Genomic DNA, 23941 nt, shown 5'->3' on the forward strand with positions numbered 1-23941 from the left:
CCGTCTACTGGCAGGGGGTTGGTGCTGGACCTGAAGCTCCAGCCCCCCTCTACTGGCAGGGGGTTGGTGCTGGACCTGTAGCTCCAGCCCTCCCCCTCTACTGGCAGGGGGTTTCGTGCTGGACTTGTAGCTCCAGCCCCCCTCTACTGGCAGGGGGTTGGTGCTGGACCTGTAGCTCCAGCCCCCCTCTACTGGCAGGGGGTAGGTGCTGGACCTGTAGCTCCAGCCCCCCTCTACTGGCAGGGGGTAGGTGCTGCACCTGTATCTCCAGCCCCCCCCCCTCCTCTAATGGGAGGGGGTTGGTGCTTGACGTGTAGCTCCAGCCCCCCTCTACTGGCTGGGGGTTGGTGCTGGACCTGAAGCTCCAGCCTTCCCTCTACTGGCAGGGGGTTGGTGCTGGACCTGTAGCTCCAGCCCCCTCTACTGGCAGGGGGTTGGCCCTGGACCTGTAGCACCAGCCTTCCCTCTATTGGCAGGTGGTTGGTGCTGGACCTGTAGCTCCAGCCCCCCCTCTACTGGCAGAGGGGTGGTGCTGGACCTGTAGCTCAAGCCCCCCTCTACTGGCTTGGGGTTGGCGCTGGACCTGTAGCTCCAGCCCTCCTCTACTGGCAGGGGGTTGGTGCTGGAGCTGTTGCTCCAGCCCCCTTCTACTGGCAGGGGTTTGGTGCTGGACCTGTAGCTCCAGCCCCCCTCTACTGGCAGCGGGTTGGTGCTGGACCTGTAGCTCCAGCCCCCCTCTACTGGTAGAGGGGTGGTGCTGGACCTGTAGCTCCAGCCCCCCTCTACTGGCAGCGGGTTGGTGCTGGACCAGTAGCTCCAGCCCCCCCCCCCTCTACTGGCAGGGGGTTGGTGCTGGACCTGAAGCTCCAGCTTCCCCCCCTCTACTGGCATGGGGTTGGTGCTGGACCTGTAGCTCCAGCCCCCCCCCCCTCTACTGGCAGGGCGTTGGTGCTGGACCTGTAGCTCCAGCCCCCCCTCTACTGGCTTGGGGTTGGTGCTGGATCTGTAGCTCTAGCCCCCCTCTACTGGCAGGGGGTTGGTGCTGGACCTGTAGCTCCAGCCCACCTCTACTGGAAGAGGGTTGGTGCTGGACCTATAGCTCCAGCCCCCCTCTACAGGCAGGGGGTAGGTGCTGGACCTGTAGCTCCAGCCCCCCTTTACTGGCAGGGGGTAGGTGCTGCACCTGTATCTCTTGCCCCCCACCTCTACTGGGAGGGGGTTGGTGCTTGACGTGTAGCTCCACACCACCTCTACTGGCAGGGGTTTGGTGCTGGACCTGTAGCTCCAGCCCCCCCTTTACTGGCAGGGGGTTGGTGCTGGACCTGTAGCTCCAGCCCACCTCTACTGGAAGAGGGTTGGTGCTGGACCTATAGCTCCAGCCCCCCTCTACTGGCAGGGGGTAGGTGCTGGACCTGTAGCTCCAGCCCCCCTTTACTGGCAGGGGGTAGGTGCTGCACCTGTATCTCCTGCCCCCCCCCCTCTACTGGGAGGGGGGTTGGTGCTGGACCTGTAGCTCTAGCCCCCTCTACTGGCAGGGGGTTGGTGTTGGACTTGTAGCTCCAGCCCTGCTCTATTGGCAGGGGGTTGGTGCTGGACCTGTAGCTCCAGCCCCACACTACTGGCAAGGGGTGGGTGCTGGACCTGTAATTCCAGCCCCCCTCTACTGGCAGGGGGTTGGTGCTGCAACTGTAGCTCCAGCCCCCCCTCTACTGGCAGGGGGTCGGTGCAGGACCAGTAGCTCCAGCCCCCCTCTACTGGCAGGGGGTTGGTGCTGGACTTGTAGCTCCAGCCCCCCCCCTCTACTGGCAGGGGGTTGGTGCTGGACCTGTAGCTCCGGCTCCCCCCCCTCTACTGGCAGGGGGTTGGTGCTGGACCTGTAGCTCCAGCCCCTCTCTACTGGCAAGGGGTTGGTGCTAGACCTGTAGCTCCAGGACCCTCTTCTGGCAGGGGGTTGGTACTGGACTTGTAGCTCCAGCCCCCCCCCCCTACTGGCAGGGGGTTGCTGCTGGACCAGTAGCTCCAGCCCCCCTCTACTGGCAGGGGGTTGGTGCTGGAACTGTAGCTCCAGCCCCTCCTCTACTAGCAGGGGGTTGGAGTTGTACCTGTAGCTCCAGCCCCCCTTTACTGGCAGGGGGTAGGTGCTGGACCTGTAGCTCCAGCCCCCCTCTACTGGCAGGGGGTAGGTGCTGGACCAGTAGCTCCAGCCCCCCTCTACTGGCAGGGGGTTGGAGTTGTATCTGTAGCTCCAGCCCTCCCCCTCTACTGGCAGGGGGTTGGTGCTGGACCTGTAGCTCCAGCCCCCCTTTACTGGCAGTGGGTTCGTGCTGGACCTGTAGCTCCAGCCCCCTCTACTGGCAGGGGGTAGGTGCTGGACCTGTATCTCCAGCCCCCCCCTCTACTGGGAGGGGGTTGGTGCTTGACGTGTATCTCCAGCCCCCCCTCTACTGGCAGGGGGTTGGTGCTGGACCTGTAGCTCCAGCCCCCCTCTACTGGCTGGGGGTTGGTGCTGGACCTGTAGCTCCTGCCCACCTCTACTGGCATGGGGTTGGCGCTGGACCTGTAGCTCCAGCCCTCCTCAACTGGCAGGGGGTTGGTTCTGGACCTGTAGCTCCAGCCCCCTTTACTGGCAGTGGGTTGGCCCTGGACCTGTAGCTCCAGCCTTCCCTCTACTGGCAGGGGGTTGGTGCTGGACCTATAGCTCCAGCCCCCTCTACTGGCAAGGGGTTGGCCCTGGACCTGTAGCTCCAGCCTTCCCTCTATTGGCAGGTGGTTGGTGCTGGACCTGTAGCTCCAGCCCCCCCTCTACTGGCAGAGGGGTGGTGCTGGACCTGTAGCTCAAGCCCTCCTCTACTGGCTTCGGGTTGGCACTGGACCTGTAGCTCAAGCCCTCCTCTACTGGCAGGGGGTTGGTACTGGACCTGTAGCTCCATGTCCCCCTCTACTGGCAGGGCGTTAGTTCTGGACTTGTAGCTCCAGCCCCCCCTACTGGCAGGGGGTTGGTGCTGGACCAGTAGCTCCAGCCCCCCCTCTACTGGCAGGGGGTTGGTGCTGGACCTGTAGCTCCAGCCCCTCCTCTACTGGCAGGGGGTTGGAGTTGTACCTGTAGCTCCAGCCCCCCTTTAATGGCAGGGGGTAGGTGCTGGACCTGTAGCTCCAGCCCCCCTCTACTGGCAGGGGGTAGGTGCTGGACCAGTAGCTCCAGCCCCCCTCTACTGGCAGGGGGTTGGAGTTGTACCTGTAGCTCCAGCCCTCCCCCTCTACTGGCAGGGGGTTGGTGCTGGACCTGTAGCTCCAGCCCCCCTTTACTGGCAGTGGGTTGGTGCTGGACCTGTAGCTCCAGCCCCCCTTTACTGGCAGGGGGTAGGTGTTGGACCTGTAGCTCCAGCCCCCCTCTACTGGCAGGGGGTAGGTGCTGGACCTGTATCTCCAGCCCCCCCCCCTCTACTGGGAGGGGGTTGGTGCTTGACGTGTAGCTCCAGCCCCCCCTCTACTAGCAGGGGGTTGGTGCTGGACCTGTAGCTCCAGCTCCCCTCTACTGGCAGGGGGTAAGTGCTGGACCTGTATCTCCAGCACCCCCCTCTACTGGGAGGGGGTTGGTGCTTGACGTGTAGCTCCAGCCCCCCCCCTCTACTGGCAGGGGGTTGGTGCTGGACCTGTAGCTCCTGCCCACCTCTACTGGCAGGGGGTTGGTGCTGGACCTGTAGCTCCAGCTCCCCTCTACTGGCAGGGGGTAAGTGCTGGACCTGTATCTCCAGCACCCCCCCTCTACTGGGAGGGGGTTGGTGCTGGACCTGTAGCTCTAGCCCCCCTCTACTGGCAGGGGCTTGGCGCTGGACCTGTAGCTCCAGCCCTCCTCAACTGGCAGGGGGTTGGTTCTGGACCTGTAGCTCCAGCCCCCTTTACTGGCAGAGGGTTGGCCCTGGACCTGTAGCTCCAGCCTTCCCTCTACTGGCAGGGGGTTGGTGCTGGACATGTAGCTCCAGCCCCCTCTACTGGCAAGGGGTTGGCCCTGGACCTGTAGCTCCTGCCTTCCCTCTATTGGCAGGTGGTTGGTGCAGGACCTGTAGCTCCAGCCCCCCCTCTACTGGCAGATGGGGTGGTGCTGGACCTGTAGCTCAAGCCCTCCTCTACTGGCTTGGGGTTGGCGCTGGACCTGTAGCTCCAGCCCTCCTCTACTGGCAGGGGGTTGGTGCTGGACCTGTTGCTCCAGCCCCCTTCTACTGGCAGGGGTTTGGTGCTGGACCTGTAGCTCCAGCCCCTCTCTACTGGCAGCGGGTTGGTGCTGGACCTGTAGCTCCAGCCCCCCTCTACTGGTAGAGGGATGGTGCTGGACCTGTAGCTCCAGCCCCCCCCCCCTCTACTGGCAGGGGGTTGGTGCTGGACCTGTAGCTCCAGCCCCCCTCTACTGGCAGGGGATTGGTGCTGGACCTGTAGCTCCAGCCCCACACTACTGGCAAGGGGTGGGTGCTGGACCTGTAGCTCCAGCCCCCCTCTACTGGCAGGGGGTTGGTGCTGCAACTGTAGCTCCAGCCCCCCCTCTACTGGCAGGGGGTCGGTGCAGGACCAGTAGCTCCAGCCCCCCCCTCTACTGGCAGGGGGTTGGTGCTGGACCTGTAGCTCCAGCCCCCCCCCCTCTACTGGCAGGGGGTTGTTGCTGGATCTGTAGCTCCAGCCCCCCCTCTACTGGCAGGGGATTGGTGCTGGACCTGTACCTCCAGCCCCACTCTACTGACAGGGGGATGGTGCTGGACCTGTAGCTCCAGCCCCCCCCCCCCCCTCTACTGGCAGGGGGTTGGTGCTGGACCTGTAGCTCCAGCCCCTCTCTACTGGCAAGGGGTTGGTGCTAGACCTGTAGCTCCAGGACCCTCCTCTGGCAGGGGGTTGGTACTGGACTTGTAGCTCCAGCCCCCCCCCTACTGGCAGGGGGTAGGTGCTGGACCAGTAGCTCCAGCCCCCCTCTACTGGCAGGGGGTTGGAGTTGTATCTGTAGCTCCAGCCCTCCCCCTCTTCTGGCAGGGGGTTGGTGCTGGACCTGTAGCTCCAGCCCCCCTTTACTGGCAGTGGGTTCGTGCTGGACCTGTAGCTCCAGCCCCCCTCTACTGGCAGGGGGTAGGTGCTGGACCTGAATCTCCAGCCCCCCCCCCCTCTACTGGGAGGGGGTTGGTGCTTGACGTGTATCTCCAGCCCCCCCTCTACTGGCAGGGGGTTGGTGCTGGACCTGTAGCTCCAGCCCCCCTCTACTGGCTGGGGGTTGGTGCTGGACCTGTAGCTCCTGCCCACCTCTACTGGCATGGGGTTGGCGCTGGACCTGTAGCTCCAGCCCTCCTCAACTGGCAGGGGGTTGGTTCTGGACCTGTAGCTCCAGCCCCCTTTACTGGCAGAGGGTTGGCCCTGGACCTGTAGCTCCAGCCTTCCCTCTACTGGCAGGGGGTTGGTGCTGGACCTATAGCTCCAGCCTCCTCTACTGGCAAGGGGTTGGCCCTGGACCTGTAGCTCCAGCCTTCCCTCTATTGGCAGGTGGTTGGTGCTGGACCTGTAGCTCCAGCCCCCCCTCTACTGGCAGAGGGGTGGTGCTGGACCTGTAGCTCAAGCCCTCCTCTACTGGCTTCGGGTTGGCACTGGACCTGTAGCTCAAGCCCTCCTCTACTGGCAGGGGGTTGGTACTGGACCTGTAGCTCCATGTCCCCCTCTACTGGCAGGGCGTTAGTTCTGGACTTGTAGCTCCAGCCCCCCCCCCCTACTGGCAGGGGGTTGGTGCTGGACCAGTAGCTCCAGCCCCCCTCTACTGGCAGGGGGTTGGTGCTGGACCTGTAGCTCCAGCCCCTCCTCTACTGGCAGGGGGTTGGAGTTGTACCTGTAGCTCCAGCCCCCCTTTAATGGCAGTGGGTAGGTGCTGGACCTGTAGCTCCAGCCCCCCTCTACTGGCAGGGGGTAGGTGCTGGACCAGTAGCTCCAGCCCCCCTCTACTGGCAGGGGGTTGGAGTTGTACCTGTAGCTCCAGCCCTCCCCCTCTACTGGCAGGGGGTTGGTGCTGGACCTGTAGCTCCAGCCCCCCTTTACTGGCAGTGGGTTGGTGCTGGACCTGTAGCTCCAGCCCCCCTTTACTGGCAGGGGGTAGGTGTTGGACCTGTAGCTCCAGCCCCCCTCTACTGGCAGGGGGTAGGTGCTGGACCTGTATCTCCAGCCCCCCCCCCTCTACTGGGAGGGGGTTGGTGCTTGACGTGTAGCTCCAGCCCCCCCTCTACTAGCAGGGGGTTGGTGCTGGACCTGTAGCTCCAGCTCCCCTCTACTGGCAGGGGGTAAGTGCTGGACCTGTATCTCCAGCACCCCCCTCTACTGGGAGGGGGTTGGTGCTTGACGTGTAGCTCCAGCCCCCCCTCTACTGGCAGGGGGTTGGTGCTGGACCTGTAGCTCCTGCCCACCTCTACTGGCAGGGGGTTGGTGCTGGACCTGTAGCTCCAGCTCCCCTCTACTGGCAGGGGGTAAGTGCTGGACCTGTATCTCCAGCACCCCCCCTCTACTGGGAGGGGGTTGGTGCTGGACCTGTAGCTCTAACCCCCCTCTACTGGCAGGGGCTTGGCGCTGGACCTGTAGCTCCAGCCCTCCTCAACTGGCAGGGGGTTGGTTCTGGACCTGTAGCTCCAGCCCCCTTTACTGGCAGAGGGTTGGCCCTGGACCTGTAGCTCCAGCCTTCCCTCTACTGGCAGGGGGTTGGTGCTGGACATGTAGCTCCAGCCCCCTCTACTGGCAAGGGGTTGGCCCTGGACCTGTAGCTCCTGCCTTCCCTCTATTGGCAGGTGGTTGGTGCAGGACCTGTAGCTCCAGCCCCCCCTCTACTGGCAGATGGGGTGGTGCTGGACCTGTAGCTCAAGCCCTCCTCTACTGGCTTGGGGTTGGCGCTGGACCTGTAGCTCCAGCCCTCCTCTACTGGCAGGGGGTTGGTGCTGGACCTGTTGCTCCAGCCCCCTTCTACTGGCAGGGGTTTGGTGCTGGACCTGTAGCTCCAGCCCCTCTCTACTGGCAGCGGGTTGGTGCTGGAACTGTAGCTCCAGCCCCCCTCTACTGGTAGAGGGATGGTGCTGGACCTGTAGCTCCAGCCCCCCCCCCTCTACTGGCAGGGGGTTGGTGCTGGACCTGTAGCTCCAGCCCCCCTCTACTGGTAGGGGATTGGTGCTGGACCTGTAGCTCCAGCCCCACACTACTGGCAAGGGGTGGGTGCTGGACCTGTAGCTCCAGCCCCCCTCTACTGGCAGGGGGTTGGTGCTGCAACTGTAGCTCCAGACCCCCCTCTACTGGCAGGGGGTCGGTGCAGGACCAGTAGCTCCAGCCCCCCCTCTACTGGCAGGGGGTTGGTGCTGGACCTGTAGCTCCAGCCCCCCCCTCTACTGGCAGGGGGTTGTTGCTGGATCTGTAGCTCCAGCCCCCCCTCTACTGGCAGGGGATTGGTGCTGGACCTGTACCTCCAGCCCCACTCTACTGACAGGGGGATGGTGCTGGACCTGTAGCTCCAGCCCCCCCCCCCCTCTACTGGCAGGGGGTTGGTGCTGGACCTGTAGCTCCAGCCCCTCTCTACTGGCAAGGGGTTGGTGCTAGACCTGTAGCTCCAGGACCCTCCTCTGGCAGGGGGTTGGTACTGGACTTGTAGCTCCAGCCCCCCCCCCTACTGGCAGGGGGTTGGTGCTGGACCAGTAGCTCCAGCCCCCCTCTACTGGCAGGGGGTTGGTGCTGGACCTGTAGCTCCAGCCCCTCCTCTACTAGCAGGGGGTTGGAGTTGTACCTGTAGCTCCAGCCCCCCTTTACTGGCAGGGGGTAGGTGCTGGACCTGTAGCTCCAGCCCCCCTCTACTGGCAGGGGGTAGGTGCTGGACCAGTAGCTCCAGCCCCCCTCTACTGGCAGGGGGTTGGAGTTGTACCTGTAGCTCCATCCCTCCCCCTCTACTGGCAGGGGGTTGGTGCTGGACCTGTAGCTCCAGCCCCCCTTTACTGGCAGTGGGTTGGTGCTGGACCTGTAGCTCCAGCCCCCCTTTACTGGCAGAGGGTAGGTGCTGGACCTGTAGCTCCAGCCCCCCTCTACTGGCAGGGGGTAGGTGCTGGACCTGTATCTCCAGCCCCCCCCCCCTCTACTGGGAGGGGGTTGGTGCTTGACGTGTATCTCCAGCCCCCCCTCTACTGGCAGGGGGTTGGTGCTGGACCTGTAGCTCCAGCCCCCCTCTACTGGCTGGGGGTTGGTGCTGGACCTGTAGGCTCCTGCCCACCTCTACTGGCAGGGGGTTGGCGCTGGACCTGTAGCTCCAGCCCTCCTCAACTGGCAGGGGGTTGGTTCTGGACCTGTAGCTCCAGCCCCCTTTACTGGCAGAGGGTTGGCCCTGGACCTGTAGCTCCAGCCTTCCCTCTACTGGCAGGGGGTTGGTGCTGGACCTGTAGCTCCAGCCCCCCCCCTCTACTGGCAGGGAGTTGGTGCTGGATCTGTAGCTCCAGCCCCCCCTCTACTGGCAGGGGATTGGTGCTGGACCTGTACCTCCAGCCCCACTCTACTGACAGGGGGATGGTGCTGGACCTGTAGCTCCAGCCCCCCCCCCTCTACTGGCAGGGGGTTGGTGCTGGACCTGTAGCTCCAGCCCCTCTCTACTGGCAAGGGGTTGGTACTAGACCTGTAGCTCCAGGACCCTCCTCTGGCAGGGGGTTGGTACTGGACTTGTAGCTCCAGCCCCCCCCCTACTGGCAGCGGGTTGGTGCTGGACCAGTAGCTCCAGCCCCCCTCTACTGGCAGGGGGTTGGTGCTGGACCTGTAGCTCCAGCCCCTCCTCTACTGGCAGGGGGTTGGAGTTGTACCTGTAGCTCCAGCCCCCCTTTACTGGCAGGGGGTAGGTGCTGGACCTGTAGCTCCAGCCCCCCTCTACTGGCAGGGGGTAGGTGCTGGACCAGTAGCTCCAGCCCCCCTTTACTGGCAGGGGGTTGGAGTTGTACCTGTAGCTCCAGCCCTCCCCCTCTACTGGCAGGGGGTTGGTGCTGGACCTGTAGCTCCAGCCCCCCTTTACTGGCAGTGGGTTGGTGCTGGACCTGTAGCTCCAGCCCCCCTTTACTGGCAGAGGGTAGGTGCTGGACCTGTAGCTCCAGCCCCCCTCTACTGGCAGGGGGTAGGTGCTGGACCTGTATCTCCAGCCCCCCCCTCTCTACTGGGAGGGGGTTGGTGCTTGACGTGTAGCTCCAGCCCCCCGTCTACTGGCAGGGGGTTGGTGCTGGACCTGTAGCTCCAGCCCCCCTCTACTGGCTGGGGGTTGGTGCTGGACCTGTAGCTCCTGCCCACCTCTACTGGCAGGGGGTTGGCGCTGGAAAGTAGCTCCAGCCCTCCGCAACTGGCAGGGGGTTGGTTCTGGACCTGTAGCTCCAGCCCCCTTTACTGGCAGAGGGTTGGCCCTGGACCTGTAGCTCCAGCCTTCCCTCTACTGGCAGGGGGTTGGTGCTGGACCTGTAGCTCCAGCCCCCTCTACTGGCAAGGGGTTGGCCCTGGACCTGTAGCTCCAGCCTTCCATCTATTGGCAGGTGGTTGGTGCTGGACCTGTAGCTCCAGCCCCCCCCTCTACTGGCAGAGGGGTGGTGCTGGACCTGTAGCTCAAGCCCTCCTCTACTGGCTTGGGGTTGGCACTGGACCTGTAGCTCCAGCCCTCCTCTACTGGCAGGGGGTTGGTACTGGACCTGTAGCTCCATGTCCCCCTCTACTGGCAGGGCGTTAGTTCTGGACTTGTAGCTCCAGCCCCCCCCCTACTGGCAGGGGGTTGGTGCTGGACCAGTAGCTCCAGCCCCCCTCTACTGGCAGGGGGTTGGTGCTGGATCTGTAGCTCCAGCCCCCCTCTACTGGCAGGGGGTAGGTGCTGGACCAGTAGCTCCAGCCCCCCTCTACTGGCAGGGGGTTGGAGTTGTACCTGTAGCTCCAGCCCTCCCCCACTACTGGCAGGGGGTTGGTGCTGGACCTGTAGCTCCAGCCCCCCTTTACTGGCAGTGGGTTGGTGCTGGACCTGTAGCTCCAGCCCCCCTTTACTGGCAGGGGGTAGGTGCTGGACCTGTAGCTCCAGCCCCCCTCTACTGGCAGGGGGTTGGTGCTGGACCTGTAGCTCCAGCCTCCCCCCTCTACTGGCAGTGGGTTGGAGCTGGACCTGTAGCTCCAGCCCCCCCCCCTCTACTGGCAGGGGGGTGGTACTGGACCTGTAGCTCCAGGCCCCCTCTACTGGCAGGAGGTCAGTGCTGGACCTGTAGCTCCAGCCTCCCTCTACTGGCAGGGGGTTGGTTCTGGACCTGTAGCTCCAGCCCCCCTCTACTGACAGGGGGTTGTTGCTGAACCTATAGCTCAAGCCCCTTCTCTACTGACAGGGATGTGGTGCTGAACCTGTAGCTTCAGCTCCCTTCTACTGGCAGGGGGTTGACCCTGGATCTGTAGCACCAGCCCCCCCTCTACTGGCGGGGGGTTGGTGCTGGACCTGTAGCTCCAGCCCCCCTCTACTGGCGGGGGGGTTGGGGCTGGCCTTATAGCTCCAGCCCCCCTCTACTGGCATGGGTTTGGTGCAGGACTAGTAGTTCCAACCTCCCTCTACTGGCAGGGGGTAGGTGCTGGACCTGTAGCTCCAGCCCCCCTCTACTGGCAGGGGGTTGGTGCTGGACCTGTAGCTCCAGTCCCCTCTACTGGCAGGGGTTGGTGCAGGACTAGTAGTTCCAACCCCCCTCTACTGACAGGGGGTAGGTGCTGGACCTGTAGCTCCAGCCCCCCTCTACTGGAAGAGGGTTGGTGCTGGACCTGTACCTGCAGCCCCCTCTACTGGCAGGGGGTTGGTGCTTGAAGTGTAGCTCCAGCCCCCCTCTACTGGCAGGGGGTTGGTGCTGGACCAGTAGCTCCAGCCCCCCACCTCTACTGGCCGGGGGTTGGTGCTGGATCTGTAGCTCCAGCCCCCCCCCCCCCCTTTACTGGGAGGGGGTTGGTGCTTGACATGTAGCTCCACCCCACCTCTACTGGTAGGGGGTTGGTGCTGGACTTGTAGCTCCAGCCCCCCTCTACTGGCAGGGGGTAGGTGCTGCACCTGTATCTCCAGCCCCCCCCCCTCTACTGGCAGGAGGTTGGTGCTGGACCTGTAGCTCCAGTCCCCTTCTACTGGCAGGGGGTTGGTGCTGAACCTGCAGTTCATTCCCCCCCTCTACTGGCAGGGGGATGGTGCTTGACCTGTAGCTCCAGCCTCCTCTACTGGCAGGAGGTTGGTGCTGGACCTGTAGATCCAGCCCTCCTCTACTGGCAGGGGGTTGATGCTGGACCTATAGCTCCAGGCCCCCTCTACTGGCAGGGGGGATGGTGCTGGACCTGTAGCTCCAGCCCCCCTCTATTGGCATGGGGTTGGTCCTGGATCTGCAGCTCCAGCCCCCCTCTACTAGCAGGGGGTTGGTGCTGGACCTGTAGCTCTAGCTCCCCTCTACTGGTAGGGGGTTGGCCCTGAATCTGTAGCTCCAGCCCTTTCTACTGGCAGGGGGTTGATGCTGGAACTGTAGCTCTAGCCCCCCTCCTCTACTGGCAGGGGGTTGGTGCTGGACCTGTAGCTCCAGTCCCCTCTACTGGCAGGGGTTGGTGCAGGACTAGTAGTTCCAACCCCCCTCTACTGACAGGGGGTAGGTGCTGGACCTGTAGCTCCAGCCCCCCTCTACTGGAAGAGGGTTGGTGCTGGACCTGTACCTGCAGCCCCCTCTACTGGCAGGGGGTTGGTGCTTGAAGTGTAGCTCCAGCCCCCCTCTACTGGCAGGGGGTTGGTGCTGGACCTGAAGCTCCAGCCCCCCCTCTACTGGCAGGGGGTTGGTGCTGGACCTGTAGCTCCAGCCCCCTTCTACTACGGCAGGGGGTTGGTGCTTGACCTGCAGCTCCAGCCTCCTCTACTGGCAGGGGGTAGGTGCTGCACCTGTAGCTCCAGCCCCGCCCCCCCCTCTACTGGGAGGGGGTAGGTGCTGCACCTGTAGCTCCAGCCCCCTCTACTGGCAGGGGGTTGGTGCTGCACCTGTAGCTCCAGCCCCCCCCCCCCTCTACTGGCAGGGGGTTGGTGCTGAACCTGTAGCTCCAGCCCCCTCTACTGGCAGGGGGTTGGTGCTTGACCTGCAGCTCCAGCCTCCTCTACTGGCAGGGGGTTGGTGCTAGACCTGTAGCTCCAGCCCCCCTTTACTGGCACGGGGTTGATGCTAGACCTGTAGCTCCAGCCCCCCTCTACTGGCAGGGGGTTGATGCTAGACCTGTAGCTCCAGCCCCCCTCTACTAGCAGGGGGTTGGTGCTAGACCTATAGCTCCAGCCCCCCATTACTGGCAAGGGGTTGGTCCTGGACCTGTAGCTCCGGCCCCCCTGTACTAGCAGGGGATTGATGATGGACCTGTAGCTCCAGCCCCTTCTACTGGCATGGGGTTGGTCCTGGACCTGTAGCTCCAGCCCCCCCCCCCTCTACAGGCAGGGGGTTTGTGCTGGACCTGTAGCTCCAGCCTCCCCCCTCTACTGGCAGGGGGTTGGTGCTGAACCTGTAGCTCCAGCCTCCCCCTCTACTGGCAGGGAGTTGATGCTGAACCTGTACCTCCAGCCCACCTCTACCGGCAGGGGGGGGGGGTTGGAGCTGGACCTGTAGCTCCAGCCTTCACCCTCTACAGGCAGGGGGTTGGTGCTGGACCTGTAGCTCCAGCCTCCCCCCTCTACTGGCAGTGGGTTGGAGCTGGACCTGTAGCTCCAGCCCCCCCCCCTCTACTGGCAGGGGGGTGGTACTGGACCTGTAGCTCCAGGCCCCCTCTACTGGCAGGAGGTCGGTGCTGGACCTGTAGCTCCAGCCCCCCTCTACTGGCAGGGGGTTGGTTCTGGACCTGTAGCTCCAGCCCCCCTCTACTGACAGGGGGTTGTTGCTGAACCTATAGCTCAAGCCCCTTCTCTACTGGCAGGGATGTGGTGCTGAACCTGTAGCTTCAGCTCCCTTCTACTGGCAGGCGGTTGACCCTGGATCTGTAGCGCCAGCCCCCCCTCTACTGGCAGGGGGTTGGTGCTGAACCTGCAGTTCCTTCCCCCCCTCTACTGGCAGGGGGTTTGCGCCTGACCTGTAGCTCCAGCCCCCCTCTACTGGAAGGGGGTTGGTGCTGGACCTGTAGATCCAGCCCCCCTCTACTAGCAGGGGGTTGGTGCTGGACCTGTAGCTCTAGCTCCCCTCTACTGGCAAAGGGTTGGCCCTGAATCTGTAGCTCCAGCCCCCTCTACTGGCAGGGGGTTGATGCTGGACCTGTAGCTCCAGGCTACCTCTAATGGCAGGGGGTTGAAGCTGGACCTGTAGCTCCAGCCCCCCTCTATTGGCAGGGGGTTGATGCTCGACCTGTAGATCCAGCCTCCTCTACTGGCAGGGGGATGGTGCTGGACCTATAGCTCAAGCCCCCTCTCTACTGGCAGGGGGTGGGTGCTGGACCTGTAGCTCCAGCCCCCGCCCCCTCTACTGGCAGGGGGTTGGTGCTGGACCTGTAGCTCCAGCCCCCCCCCCTCTACTGGCAGGGGGTTGGTGCTTGACCTGCAGCTCCAGCCTCCTCTACTGGCAGGGGGATGGTGCTGGACCTGTAACTCCAGGCCCCTCTCCAGGCAGGGGGTTCCTGCTGGACCTGAAGCTCTAGGTCCCCCCCCCCACCTCTACTGGCAGGGGGTTGGAGATGGACCTGTAGCTCCAGCCCCCCATTACTGGCAGGGGATTGGTCCTGGACCTGTAGCTAAAGCCTCCCTCTACTGGCAGGGGGTTGGCCCTGAATATGTAGCTCCAGCTCCCCTCTACTGGCAGGGGGTTGGTGCTTGACCTGCAGCTCCAGCCTCCTCTACTGGCAGGGGGATGGTGCTGGACCTGTAGCTCCAGCCCCCCCCCTCTATTGGCATGGGATTAGTCCTGGACCTGTAGCTCCAGCCCCCTTCTACTAGCAGGGGGTTGGTGCTGGACCTGTAGCTCTAGCTCCCCTCTACTGGCATGGGGTTGGTGCTGGACCTGCAGCTCCAGCCCCCCTCTACTGGCAGGATGTTGGCCTTGGACCTGTAGCTCCAGCCTTCCCTCTACTGGCAGAGGGGTGGTGTTGGACCTGTAGCTCCAGCCCCCCTCTACTGGCAGGAGGTTGGCCCTGGACCTGTAGTTCCAGCCTTCCCTCTACTGGCAGGGGGTTGGCCCTGGACCTGTAGCTCCAGCCCCCCTCTACTGGCAGGGGGTTGGCGCTGGACCTGTAGCTCCAGCCCCCTTCTACTGGCAGGGGGTTGGTGCTGGACCTGTAGCTCCAGCCCCCTCTACTGGCAGGGGTTTGGTGCTGGACCTGTAGCTCCAGCCCCCCTCTACTGGCAGCGGGTTGGTGCTGGACCTGTAGCTCCAGCCCCCCTCTACTGGTAGAGGGGTGGGGCTGGACCTGTAGCTCCAGCCCCCCCCCTCTACTGGCAGGGGGTTGGTGCTGGACCTGTAGCTCCAGCCCCCCCTCTACTGGCAGGGGATTGGTGCTGGACCTGAAGCTCCAGGACCCCTTAAACTGGAAGAGGGTTGGTGCTGGACTTGTAGCTCCAGCCCCCCTCTACTGGCAGGGGGTTAGTGCTGGATAAGTAGCTCCAGACCCCCTCTACTGGCAGGGGGTTCGTGCTGGACCAATAGCTTCAGCCCCCCTCTACTGGCAGGGGGTTGGTGCTGTACCAGTAGCTCCAGCCTCCCCCGTCTACTGGCAGGGGGTTGGTGCTGGACCTGAAGCTCCAGCCCCCCTCTACTGGCAGGGGGTTGGTGCTGGACCTGTAGCTCCAGCCCTCCCCCTCTACTGGCAGGGGGTTTCGTGCTGGACTTGTAGCTCCAGCCCCCCTCTACTGGCAGGGGGTTGGTGCTGGACCTGTAGCTCCAGCCCCCCTCTACTGGCAGGGGGTAGGTGCTGGACCTGTAGCTCCAGCCCCCCTCTACTGGCAGGGGGTAGGTGCTGCACCTGTATCTCCAGCCCCCCCTCCTCCTCTAATGGGAGGGGGTTGGTGCTTGACGTGTAGCTCCAGCCCCCCTCTACTGGCTGGGGGTTGGTGCTGGACCTGAAGCTCCAGCCTTCCCTCTACTGGCAGGGGGTTGGTGCTGGACCTGTAGCTCCAGCCCCCTCTACTGGCAGGGGGTTGGCCCTGGACCTGTAGCACCAGCCTTCCCTCTATTGGCAGGTGGTTGGTGCTGGACCTGTAGCTCCAGCCCCCCCTCTACTGGCAGAGGGGTGGTGCTGGACCTGTAGCTCAAGCCCCCCTCTACTGGCTTGGGGTTGGCGCTGGACCTGTAGCTCCAGCCCTCCTCTACTGGCAGGGGGTTGGTGCTGGAGCTGTTGCTCCAGCCCCCTTCTACTGGCAGGGGTTTGGTGCTGGACCTGTAGCTCCAGCCCCCCTCTACTGGTAGAGGGGTGGTGCTGGACCTGTAGCTCCAGCCCCCCTCTACTGGCAGCGGGTTGGTGCTGGACCTGTAGCTCCAGCCCCCCTCTACTGGTAGAGGGGTGGTGCTGGACCTGTAGCTCCAGCCCCCCTCTACTGGCAGCGGGTTGGTGCTGGACCAGTAGCTCCAGCCCCCCCCCCTCTACTGGCAGGGGGTTGGTGCTGGACCTGAAGCTCCAGCCTCCCCCCCCTCTACTGGCAGGGGGTTGGTGCTGGACCTGTAGCTCCAGCCCCCCCCCCCTCTACTGGCAGGGCGTTGGTGCTGGACCTGTAGCTCCAGCCCCCCCTCTACTGGCTTGGGGTTGGTGCTGGATCTGTAGCTCTAGCCCCCCTCTACTGGCAGGGGGTTGGTGCTGGACCTGTAGCTCCAGCCCACCTCTACTGGAAGAGGGTTGGTGCTGGACCTATAGCTCCAGCCCCCCTCTACAGGCAGGGGGTAGGTGCTGGACCTGTAGCTCCAGCCCCCCTTTACTGGCAGGGGGTAGGTGCTGCACCTGTATCTCTTGCCCCCCACCTCTACTGGGAGGGGGTTGGTGCTTGACGTGTAGCTCCACACCACCTCTACTGGCAGGGGTTTGGTGCTGGACCTGTAGCTCCAGCCCCCCCTTTACTGGCAGGGGGTTGGTGCTGGACCTGTAGCTCCAGCCCACCTCTACTGGAAGAGGGTTGGTGCTGGACCTATAGCTCCAGCCCCCTCTACTGGCAGGGGGTAGGTGCTGGACCTGTAGCTCCAGCCCCCCTTTACTGGCAGGGGGTAGGTGCTGCACCTGTATCTCCTGCCCCCCCCCCTCTACTGGGAGGGGGGTTGGTGCTGGACCTGTAGCTCTAGCCCCCTCTACTGGCAGGGGGTTGGTGTTGGACTTGTAGCTCCAGCCCTGCTCTATTGGCAGGGGGTTGGTGCTGGACCTGTAGCTCCAGCCCCACACTACTGGCAAGGGGTGGGTGCTGGACCTGTAATTCCAGCCCCCCTCTACTGGCAGGGGGTTGGTGCTGCAACTGTAGCTCCAGCCCCCCCTCTACTGGCAGGGGGTCGGTGCAGGACCAGTAGCTCCAGCCCCCCTCTACTGGCAGGGGGTTGGTGCTGGACTTGTAGCTCCAGCCCCCCCCCCCTCTACTGGCAGGGGGTTGGTGCTGGACCTGTAGCTCCGGCCCCCCCCCCCCTCTACTGGCAGGGGGTTGGTGCTGGACCTGTAGCTCCAGCCCCTCTCTACTGGCAAGGGGTTGGTGCTAGACCTGTAGCTCCAGGACCCTCTTCTGGCAGGGGGTTGGTACTGGACTTGTAGCTCCAGCCCCCCCCCCTACTGGCAGGGGGTTGCTGCTGGACCAGTAGCTCCAGCCCCCCTCTACTGGCAGGGGGTTGGTGCTGGAACTGTAGCTCCAGCCCCTCCTCTACTAGCAGGGGGTTGGAGTTGTACCTGTAGCTCCAGCCCCCCTTTACTGGCAAGGGGTAGGTGCTGGACCTGTAGCTCCAGCCCCCCTCTACTGGCAGGGGGTAGGTGCTGGACCAGTAGCTCCAGCCCCCCTCTACTGGCAGGGGGTTGGAGTTGTATCTGTAGCTCCAGCCCTCCCCCTCTACTGGCAGGGGGTTGGTGCTGGACCTGTAGCTCCAGCCCCCCTTTACTGGCAGTGGGTTCGTGCTGGACCTGTAGCTCCAGCCCCCCTCTACTGGCAGGGGGTAGGTGCTGGACCTGTATCTCCAGCCCCCCCCCCCCTCTACTGGGAGGGGGTTGGTGCTTGACGTGTATCTCCAGCCCCCCCTCTACTGGCAGGGGGTTGGTGCTGGACCTGTAGCTCCAGCCCCCCTCTACTGGCTGGGGGTTGGTGCTGGACCTGTAGCTCCTGCCCACCTCTACTGGCATGGGGTTGGCGCTGGACCTGTAGCTCCAGCCCTCCTCAACTGGCAGGGGGTTGGTTCTGGACCTGTAGCTCCAGCCCCCTTTACTGGCAGTGGGTTGGCCCTGGACCTGTAGCTGCAGCCTTCCCTCTACTGGCAGGGGGTTGGTGCTGGACCTATAGCTCCAGCCCCCTCTACTGGCAAGGGGTTGGCCCTGGACCTGTAGCTCCAGCCTTCCCTCTATTGGCAGGTGGTTGGTGCTGGACCTGTAGCTCCAGCCCCCCCTCTACTGGCAGAGGGGTGGTGCTGGACCTGTAGCTCAAGCCCTCCTCTACTGGCTTCGGGTTGGCACTGGACCTGTAGCTCAAGCCCTCCTCTACTGGCAGGGGGTTGGTACTGGACCTGTAGCTCCATGTCCCCCTCTACTGGCAGGGCGTTAGTTCTGGACTTGTAGCTCCAGCCCCCCCCCTACTGGCAGGGGGTTGGTGCTGGACCAGTAGCTCCAGCCCCCTCTACTGGCAGGGGGTTGGTGCTGGACCTGTAGCTCCAGCCCCTCCTCTACTGGCAGGGGGTTGGAGTTGTACCTGTAGCTCCAGCCCCCCTTTAATGGCAGGGGGTAGGTGCTGGACCTGTAGCTCCAGCCCCCCTCTACTGGCAGGGGGTAGGTGCTGGACCAGTAGCTCCAGCCCCCCTCTACTGGCAGGGGGTTGGAGTTGTACCTGTAGCTCCAGCCCTCCCCCTCTACTGGCAGGGGGTTGGTGCTGGACCTGTAGCTCCAGCCCCCCTTTACTGGCAGTGGGTTGGTGCTGGACCTGTAGCTCCAGCCCCCCTTTACTGGCAGGGGGTAGGTGTTGGACCTGTAGCTCCAGCCCCCCTCTACTGGCAGGGGGTAGGTGCTGGACCTGTATCTCCAGCCCCCCCCCCCTCTACTGGGAGGGGGTTGGTGCTTGACGTGTAGCTCCAGCCCCCCCCTCTACTAGCAGGGGGTTGGTGCTGGACCTGTAGCTCCAGCTCCCCTCTACTGGCAGGGGGTAAGTGCTGGACCTGTATCTCCAGCACCCCCCTCTACTGGGAGGGGGTTGGTGCTTGACGTGTAGCTCCAGCCCCCCCTCTACTGGCAGGGGGTTGGTGCTGGACCTGTAGCTCCTGCCCACCTCTACTGGCAGGGGGTTGGTGCTGGACCTGTAGCTCCAGCTCCCCTCTACTGGCAGGGGGTAAGTGCTGGACCTGTATCTCCAGCACCCCCCCTCTACTGGGAGGGGGTTGGTGCTGGACCTGTAGCTCTAGCCCCCCTCTACTGGCAGGGGCTTGGCGCTGGACCTGTAGCTCCAGCCCTCCTCAACTGGCAGGGGGTTGGTTCTGGACCTGTAGCTCCAGCCCCCTTTACTGGCAGAGGGTTGGCCCTGGACCTGTAGCTCCAGCCTTCCCTCTACTGGCAGGGGGTTGGTGCTGGACATGTAGCTCCAGCCCCCTCTACTGGCAAGGGGTTGGCCCTGGACCTGTAGCTCCTGCCTTCCCTCTATTGGCAGGTGGTTGGTGCAGGACCTGTAGCTCCAGCCCCCCCTCTACTGGCAGATGGGGTGGTGCTGGACCTGTAGCTCAAGCCCTCCTCTACTGGCTTGGGGTTGGCGCTGGACCTGTAGCTCCAGCCCTCCTCTACTGGCAGGGGGTTGGTGCTGGACCTGTTGCTCCAGCCCCCTTCTACTGGCAGGGGTTTGGTGCTGGACCTGTAGCTCCAGCCCCTCTCTACTGGCAGCGGGTTGGTGCTGGACCTGTAGCTCCAGCCCCCCTCTACTGGTAGAGGGATGGTGCTGGACCTGTAGCTCCAGCCCCCTCCCCTCTACTGGCAGGGGGTTGGTGCTGGACCTGTAGCTCCAGCCCCCCTCTACTGGCAGGGGATTGGTGCTGGACCTGTAGCTCCAGCCCCACACTACTGGCAAGGGGTGGGTGCTGGACCTGTAGCTCCAGCCCCCCTCTACTGGCAGGGGGTTGGTGCTGCAACTGTAGCTCCAGCCCCCCCTCTACTGGCAGGGGGTCGGTGCAGGACCAGTAGCTCCAGCCCCCCCTCTACTGGCAGGGGGTTGGTGCTGGACCTGTAGCTCCAGCCCCCCCCTCTACTGGCAGGGGGTTGTTGCTGGATCTGTAGCTCCAGCCCCCCCTCTACTGGCAGGGGATTGGTGCTGGACCTGTACCTCCAGCCCCACTCTACTGACAGGGGGATGGTGCTGGACCTGTAGCTCCAGCCCCCCCCCCCTCTACTGGCAGGGGGCTGGTGCTGGACCTGTAGCTCCAGCCCCTCTCTACTGGCAAGGGGTTGGTGCTAGACCTGTAGCTCCAGGACCCTCCTCTGGCAGGGGGTTGGTACTGGACTTGTAGCTCCAGCCCCCCCCCTACTGGCAGGGGGTAGGTGCTGGACCAGTAGCTCCAGCCCCCCTCTACTGGCAGGGGGTTGGAGTTGTATCTGTAGCTCCAGCCCTCCCCCTCTACTGGCAGGGGGTTGGTGCTGGACCTGTAGCTCCAGCCCCCCTTTACTGGCAGTGGGTTCGTGCTGGACCTGTAGCTCCAGCCCCCCTCTACTGGCAGGGGGTAGGTGCTGGACCTGTATCTCCAGCCCCCCCCCCTCTACTGGGAGGGGGTTGGTGCTTGACGTGTATCTCCAGCCCCCCCTCTACTGGCAGGGGGTTGGTGCTGGACCTGTAGCTCCAGCCCCCCTCTACTGGCTGGGGGTTGGTGCTGGACCTGTAGCTCCAGCCCCCCTCTACTGGCAGGGGGTAGGTGCTGGACCTGTATCTCCAGCCCCCCCCCCTCTACTGGGAGGGGGTTGGTGCTTGACGTGTAGCTCCAGCCCCCCCCTCTACTAGCAGGGGGTTGGTGCTGGACCTGTAGCTCCAGCTCCCCTCTACTGGCAGGGGGTAAGTGCTGGACCTGTATCTCCAGCACCCCCCTCTACTGGGAGGGGGTTGGTGCTTGACGTGTAGCTCCAGCCCCCCCTCTACTGGCAGGGGGTTGGTGCTGGACCTGTAGCTCCTGCCCACCTCTACTGGCAGGGGGTTGGTGCTGGACCTGTAGCTCCAGCTCCCCTCTACTGGCAGGGGGTAAGTGCTGGACCTGTATCTCCAGCACCCCCCCTCTACTGGGAGGGGGTTGGTGCTGGACCTGTAGCTCTAGCCCCCCTCTACTGGCAGGGGCTTGGCGCTGGACCTGTAGCTCCAGCCCTCCTCAACTGGCAGGGGGTTGGTTCTGGACCTGTAGCTCCAGCCCCCTTTACTGGCAGAGGGTTGGCCCTGGACCTGTAGCTCCAGCCTTCCCTCTACTGGCAGGGGGTTGGTGCTGGACATGTAGCTCCAGCCCCCTCTACTGGCAAGGGGTTGGCCCTGGACCTGTAGCTCCTGCCTTCCCTCTATTGGCAGGTGGTTGGTGCAGGACCTGTAGCTCCAGCCCCCCCTCTACTGGCAGATGGGGTGGTGCTGGACCTGTAGCTCAAGCCCTCCTCTACTGGCTTGGGGTTGGCGCTGGACCTGTAGCTCCAGCCCCCCCTCTACTGGCAGGGGGTCGGTGCAGGACCAGTAGCTCCAGCCCCCCTCTACTGGCAGGGGGTTGGTGCTGGACTTGTAGCTCCAGCCCCCCCCCTCTACTGGCAGGGGGTTGGTGCTGGACCTGTAGCTCCGGCCCCCCCCCCTCTACTGGCAGGGGGTTGGTGCTGGACCTGTAGCTCCAGCCCCTCTCTACTGGCAAGGGGTTGGTGCTAGACCTGTAGCTCCAGGACCCTCTTCTGGCAGGGGGTTGGTACTGGACTTGTAGCTCCAGCCCCCCCCCTACTGGCAGGGGGTTGCTGCTGGACCAGTAGCTCCAGCCCCCCTCTACTGGCAGGGGGTTGGTGCTGGAACTGTAGCTCCAGCCCCTCCTCTACTAGCAGGGGGTTGGAGTTGTACCTGTAGCTCCAGCCCCCCTTTACTGGCAAGGGGTAGGTGCTGGACCTGTAGCTCCAGCCCCCCTCTACTGGCAGGGGGTAGGTGCTGGACCAGTAGCTCCAGCCCCCCTCTACTGGCAGGGGGTTGGAGTTGTATCTGTAGCTCCAGCCCTCCCCCTCTACTGGCAGGGGGTTGGTGCTGGACCTGTAGCTCCAGCCCCCCTTTACTGGCAGTGGGTTCGTGCTGGACCTGTAGCTCCAGCCCCCCTCTACTGGCAGGGGGTAGGTGCTGGACCTGTATCTCCAGCCCCCCCCCCCTCTACTGGGAGGGGGTTGGTGCTTGACGTGTATCTCCAGCCCCCCCTCTACTGGCAGGGGGTTGGTGCTGGACCTGTAGCTCCAGCCCCCCTCTACTGGCTGGGGGTTGGTGCTGGACCTGTAGCTCCTGCCCACCTCTACTGGCATGGGGTTGGCGCTGGACCTGTAGCTCCAGCCCTCCTCAACTGGCAGGGGGTTGGTTCTGGACCTGTAGCTCCAGCCCCCTTTACTGGCAGTGGGTTGGCCCTGGACCTGTAGCTGCAGCCTTCCCTCTACTGGCAGGGGGTTGGTGCTGGACCTATAGCTCCAGCCCCCTCTACTGGCAAGGGGTTGGCCCTGGACCTGTAGCTCCAGCCTTCCCTCTATTGGCAGGTGGTTGGTGCTGGACCTGTAGCTCCAGCCCCCCCTCTACTGGCAGAGGGGTGGTGCTGGACCTGTAGCTCAAGCCCTCCTCTACTGGCTTCGGGTTGGCACTGGACCTGTAGCTCAAGCCCTCCTCTACTGGCAGGGGGTTGGTACTGGACCTGTAGCTCCATGTCCCCCTCTACTGGCAGGGCGTTAGTTCTGGACTTGTAGCTCCAGCCCCCCCCCTACTGGCAGGGGGTTGGTGCTGGACCAGTAGCTCCAGCCCCCCTCTACTGGCAGGGGGTTGGTGCTGGACCTGTAGCTCCAGCCCCTCCTCTACTGGCAGGGGGTTGGAGTTGTACCTGTAGCTCCAGCCCCCCTTTAATGGCAGGGGGTAGGTGCTGGACCTGTAGCTCCAGCCCCCCTCTACTGGCAGGGGGTAGGTGCTGGACCAGTAGCTCCAGCCCCCCTCTACTGGCAGGGGGTTGGAGTTGTACCTGTAGCTCCAGCCCTCCCCCTCTACTGGCAGGGGGTTGGTGCTGGACCTGTAGCTCCAGCCCCCCTTTACTGGCAGTGGGTTGGTGCTGGACCTGTAGCTCCAGCCCCCCTTTACTGGCAGGGGGTAGGTGTTGGACCTGTAGCTCCAGCCCCCCTCTACTGGCAGGGGGTAGGTGCTGGACCTGTATCTCCAGCCCCCCCCCCCTCTACTGGGAGGGGGTTGGTGCTTGACGTGTAGCTCCAGCCCCCCCCTCTACTAGCAGGGGGTTGGTGCTGGACCTGTAGCTCCAGCTCCCCTCTACTGGCAGGGGGTAAGTGCTGGACCTGTATCTCCAGCACCCCCCTCTACTGGGAGGGGGTTGGTGCTTGACGTGTAGCTCCAGCCCCCCCTCTACTGGCAGGGGGTTGGTGCTGGACCTGTAGCTCCTGCCCACCTCTACTGGCAGGCGGTTGGTGCTGGACCTGTAGCTCCAGCTCCCCTCTACTGGCAGGGGGTAAGTGCTGGACCTGTATCTCCAGCACCCCCCCTCTACTGGGAGGGGGTTGGTGCTGGACCTGTAGCTCTAGCCCCCCTCTACTGGCAGGGGCTTGGCGCTGGACCTGTAGCTCCAGCCCTCCTCAACTGGCAGGGGGTTGGTTCTGGACCTGTAGCTCCAGCCCCCTTTACTGGCAGAGGGTTGGCCCTGGACCTGTAGCTCCAGCCTTCCCTCTACTGGCAGGGGGTTGGTGCTGGACATGTAGCTCCAGCCCCCTCTACTGGCAAGGGGTTGGCCCTGGACCTGTAGCTCCTGCCTTCCCTCTATTGGCAGGTGGTTGGTGCAGGACCTGTAGCTCCAGCCCCCCCTCTACTGGCAGATGGGGTGGTGCTGGACCTGTAGCTCAAGCCCTCCTCTACTGGCTTGGGGTTGGCGCTGGACCTGTAGCTCCAGCCCTCCTCTACTGGCAGGGGGTTGGTGCTGGACCTGTTGCTCCAGCCCCCTTCTACTGGCAGGGGTTTGGTGCTGGACCTGTAGCTCCAGCCCCTCTCTACTGGCAGCGGGTTGGTGCTGGACCTGTAGCTCCAGCCCCCCTCTACTGGTAGAGGGATGGTGCTGGACCTGTAGCTCCAGCCCCCTCCCCTCTACTGGCAGGGGGTTGGTGCTGGACCTGTAGCTCCAGCCCCCCTCTACTGGCAGGGGATTGGTGCTGGACCTGTAGCTCCAGCCCCACACTACTGGCAAGGGGTGGGTGCTGGACCTGTAGCTCCAGCCCCCCTCTACTGGCAGGGGGTTGGTGCTGCAACTGTAGCTCCAGCCCCCCCTCTACTGGCAGGGGGTCGGTGCAGGACCAGTAGCTCCAGCCCCCCCTCTACTGGCAGGGGGTTGGTGCTGGACCTGTAGCTCCAGCCCCCCCTCTACTGGCAGGGGGTTGTTGCTGGATCTGTAGCTCCAGCCCCCCCTCTACTGGCAGGGGATTGGTGCTGGACCTGTACCTCCAGCCCCACTCTACTGACAGGGGGATGGTGCTGGACCTGTAGCTCCAGCCCCCCCCCCTCTACTGGCAGGGGGCTGGTGCTGGACCTGTAGCTCCAGCCCCTCTCTACTGGCAAGGGGTT

The sequence above is a fragment of the Procambarus clarkii genome, chromosome 35, assembly GCF_040958095.1.
Source record: "Procambarus clarkii isolate CNS0578487 chromosome 35, FALCON_Pclarkii_2.0, whole genome shotgun sequence".
In the NCBI taxonomy this organism is placed as follows: Eukaryota; Metazoa; Arthropoda; class Malacostraca; order Decapoda; family Cambaridae; genus Procambarus; species Procambarus clarkii.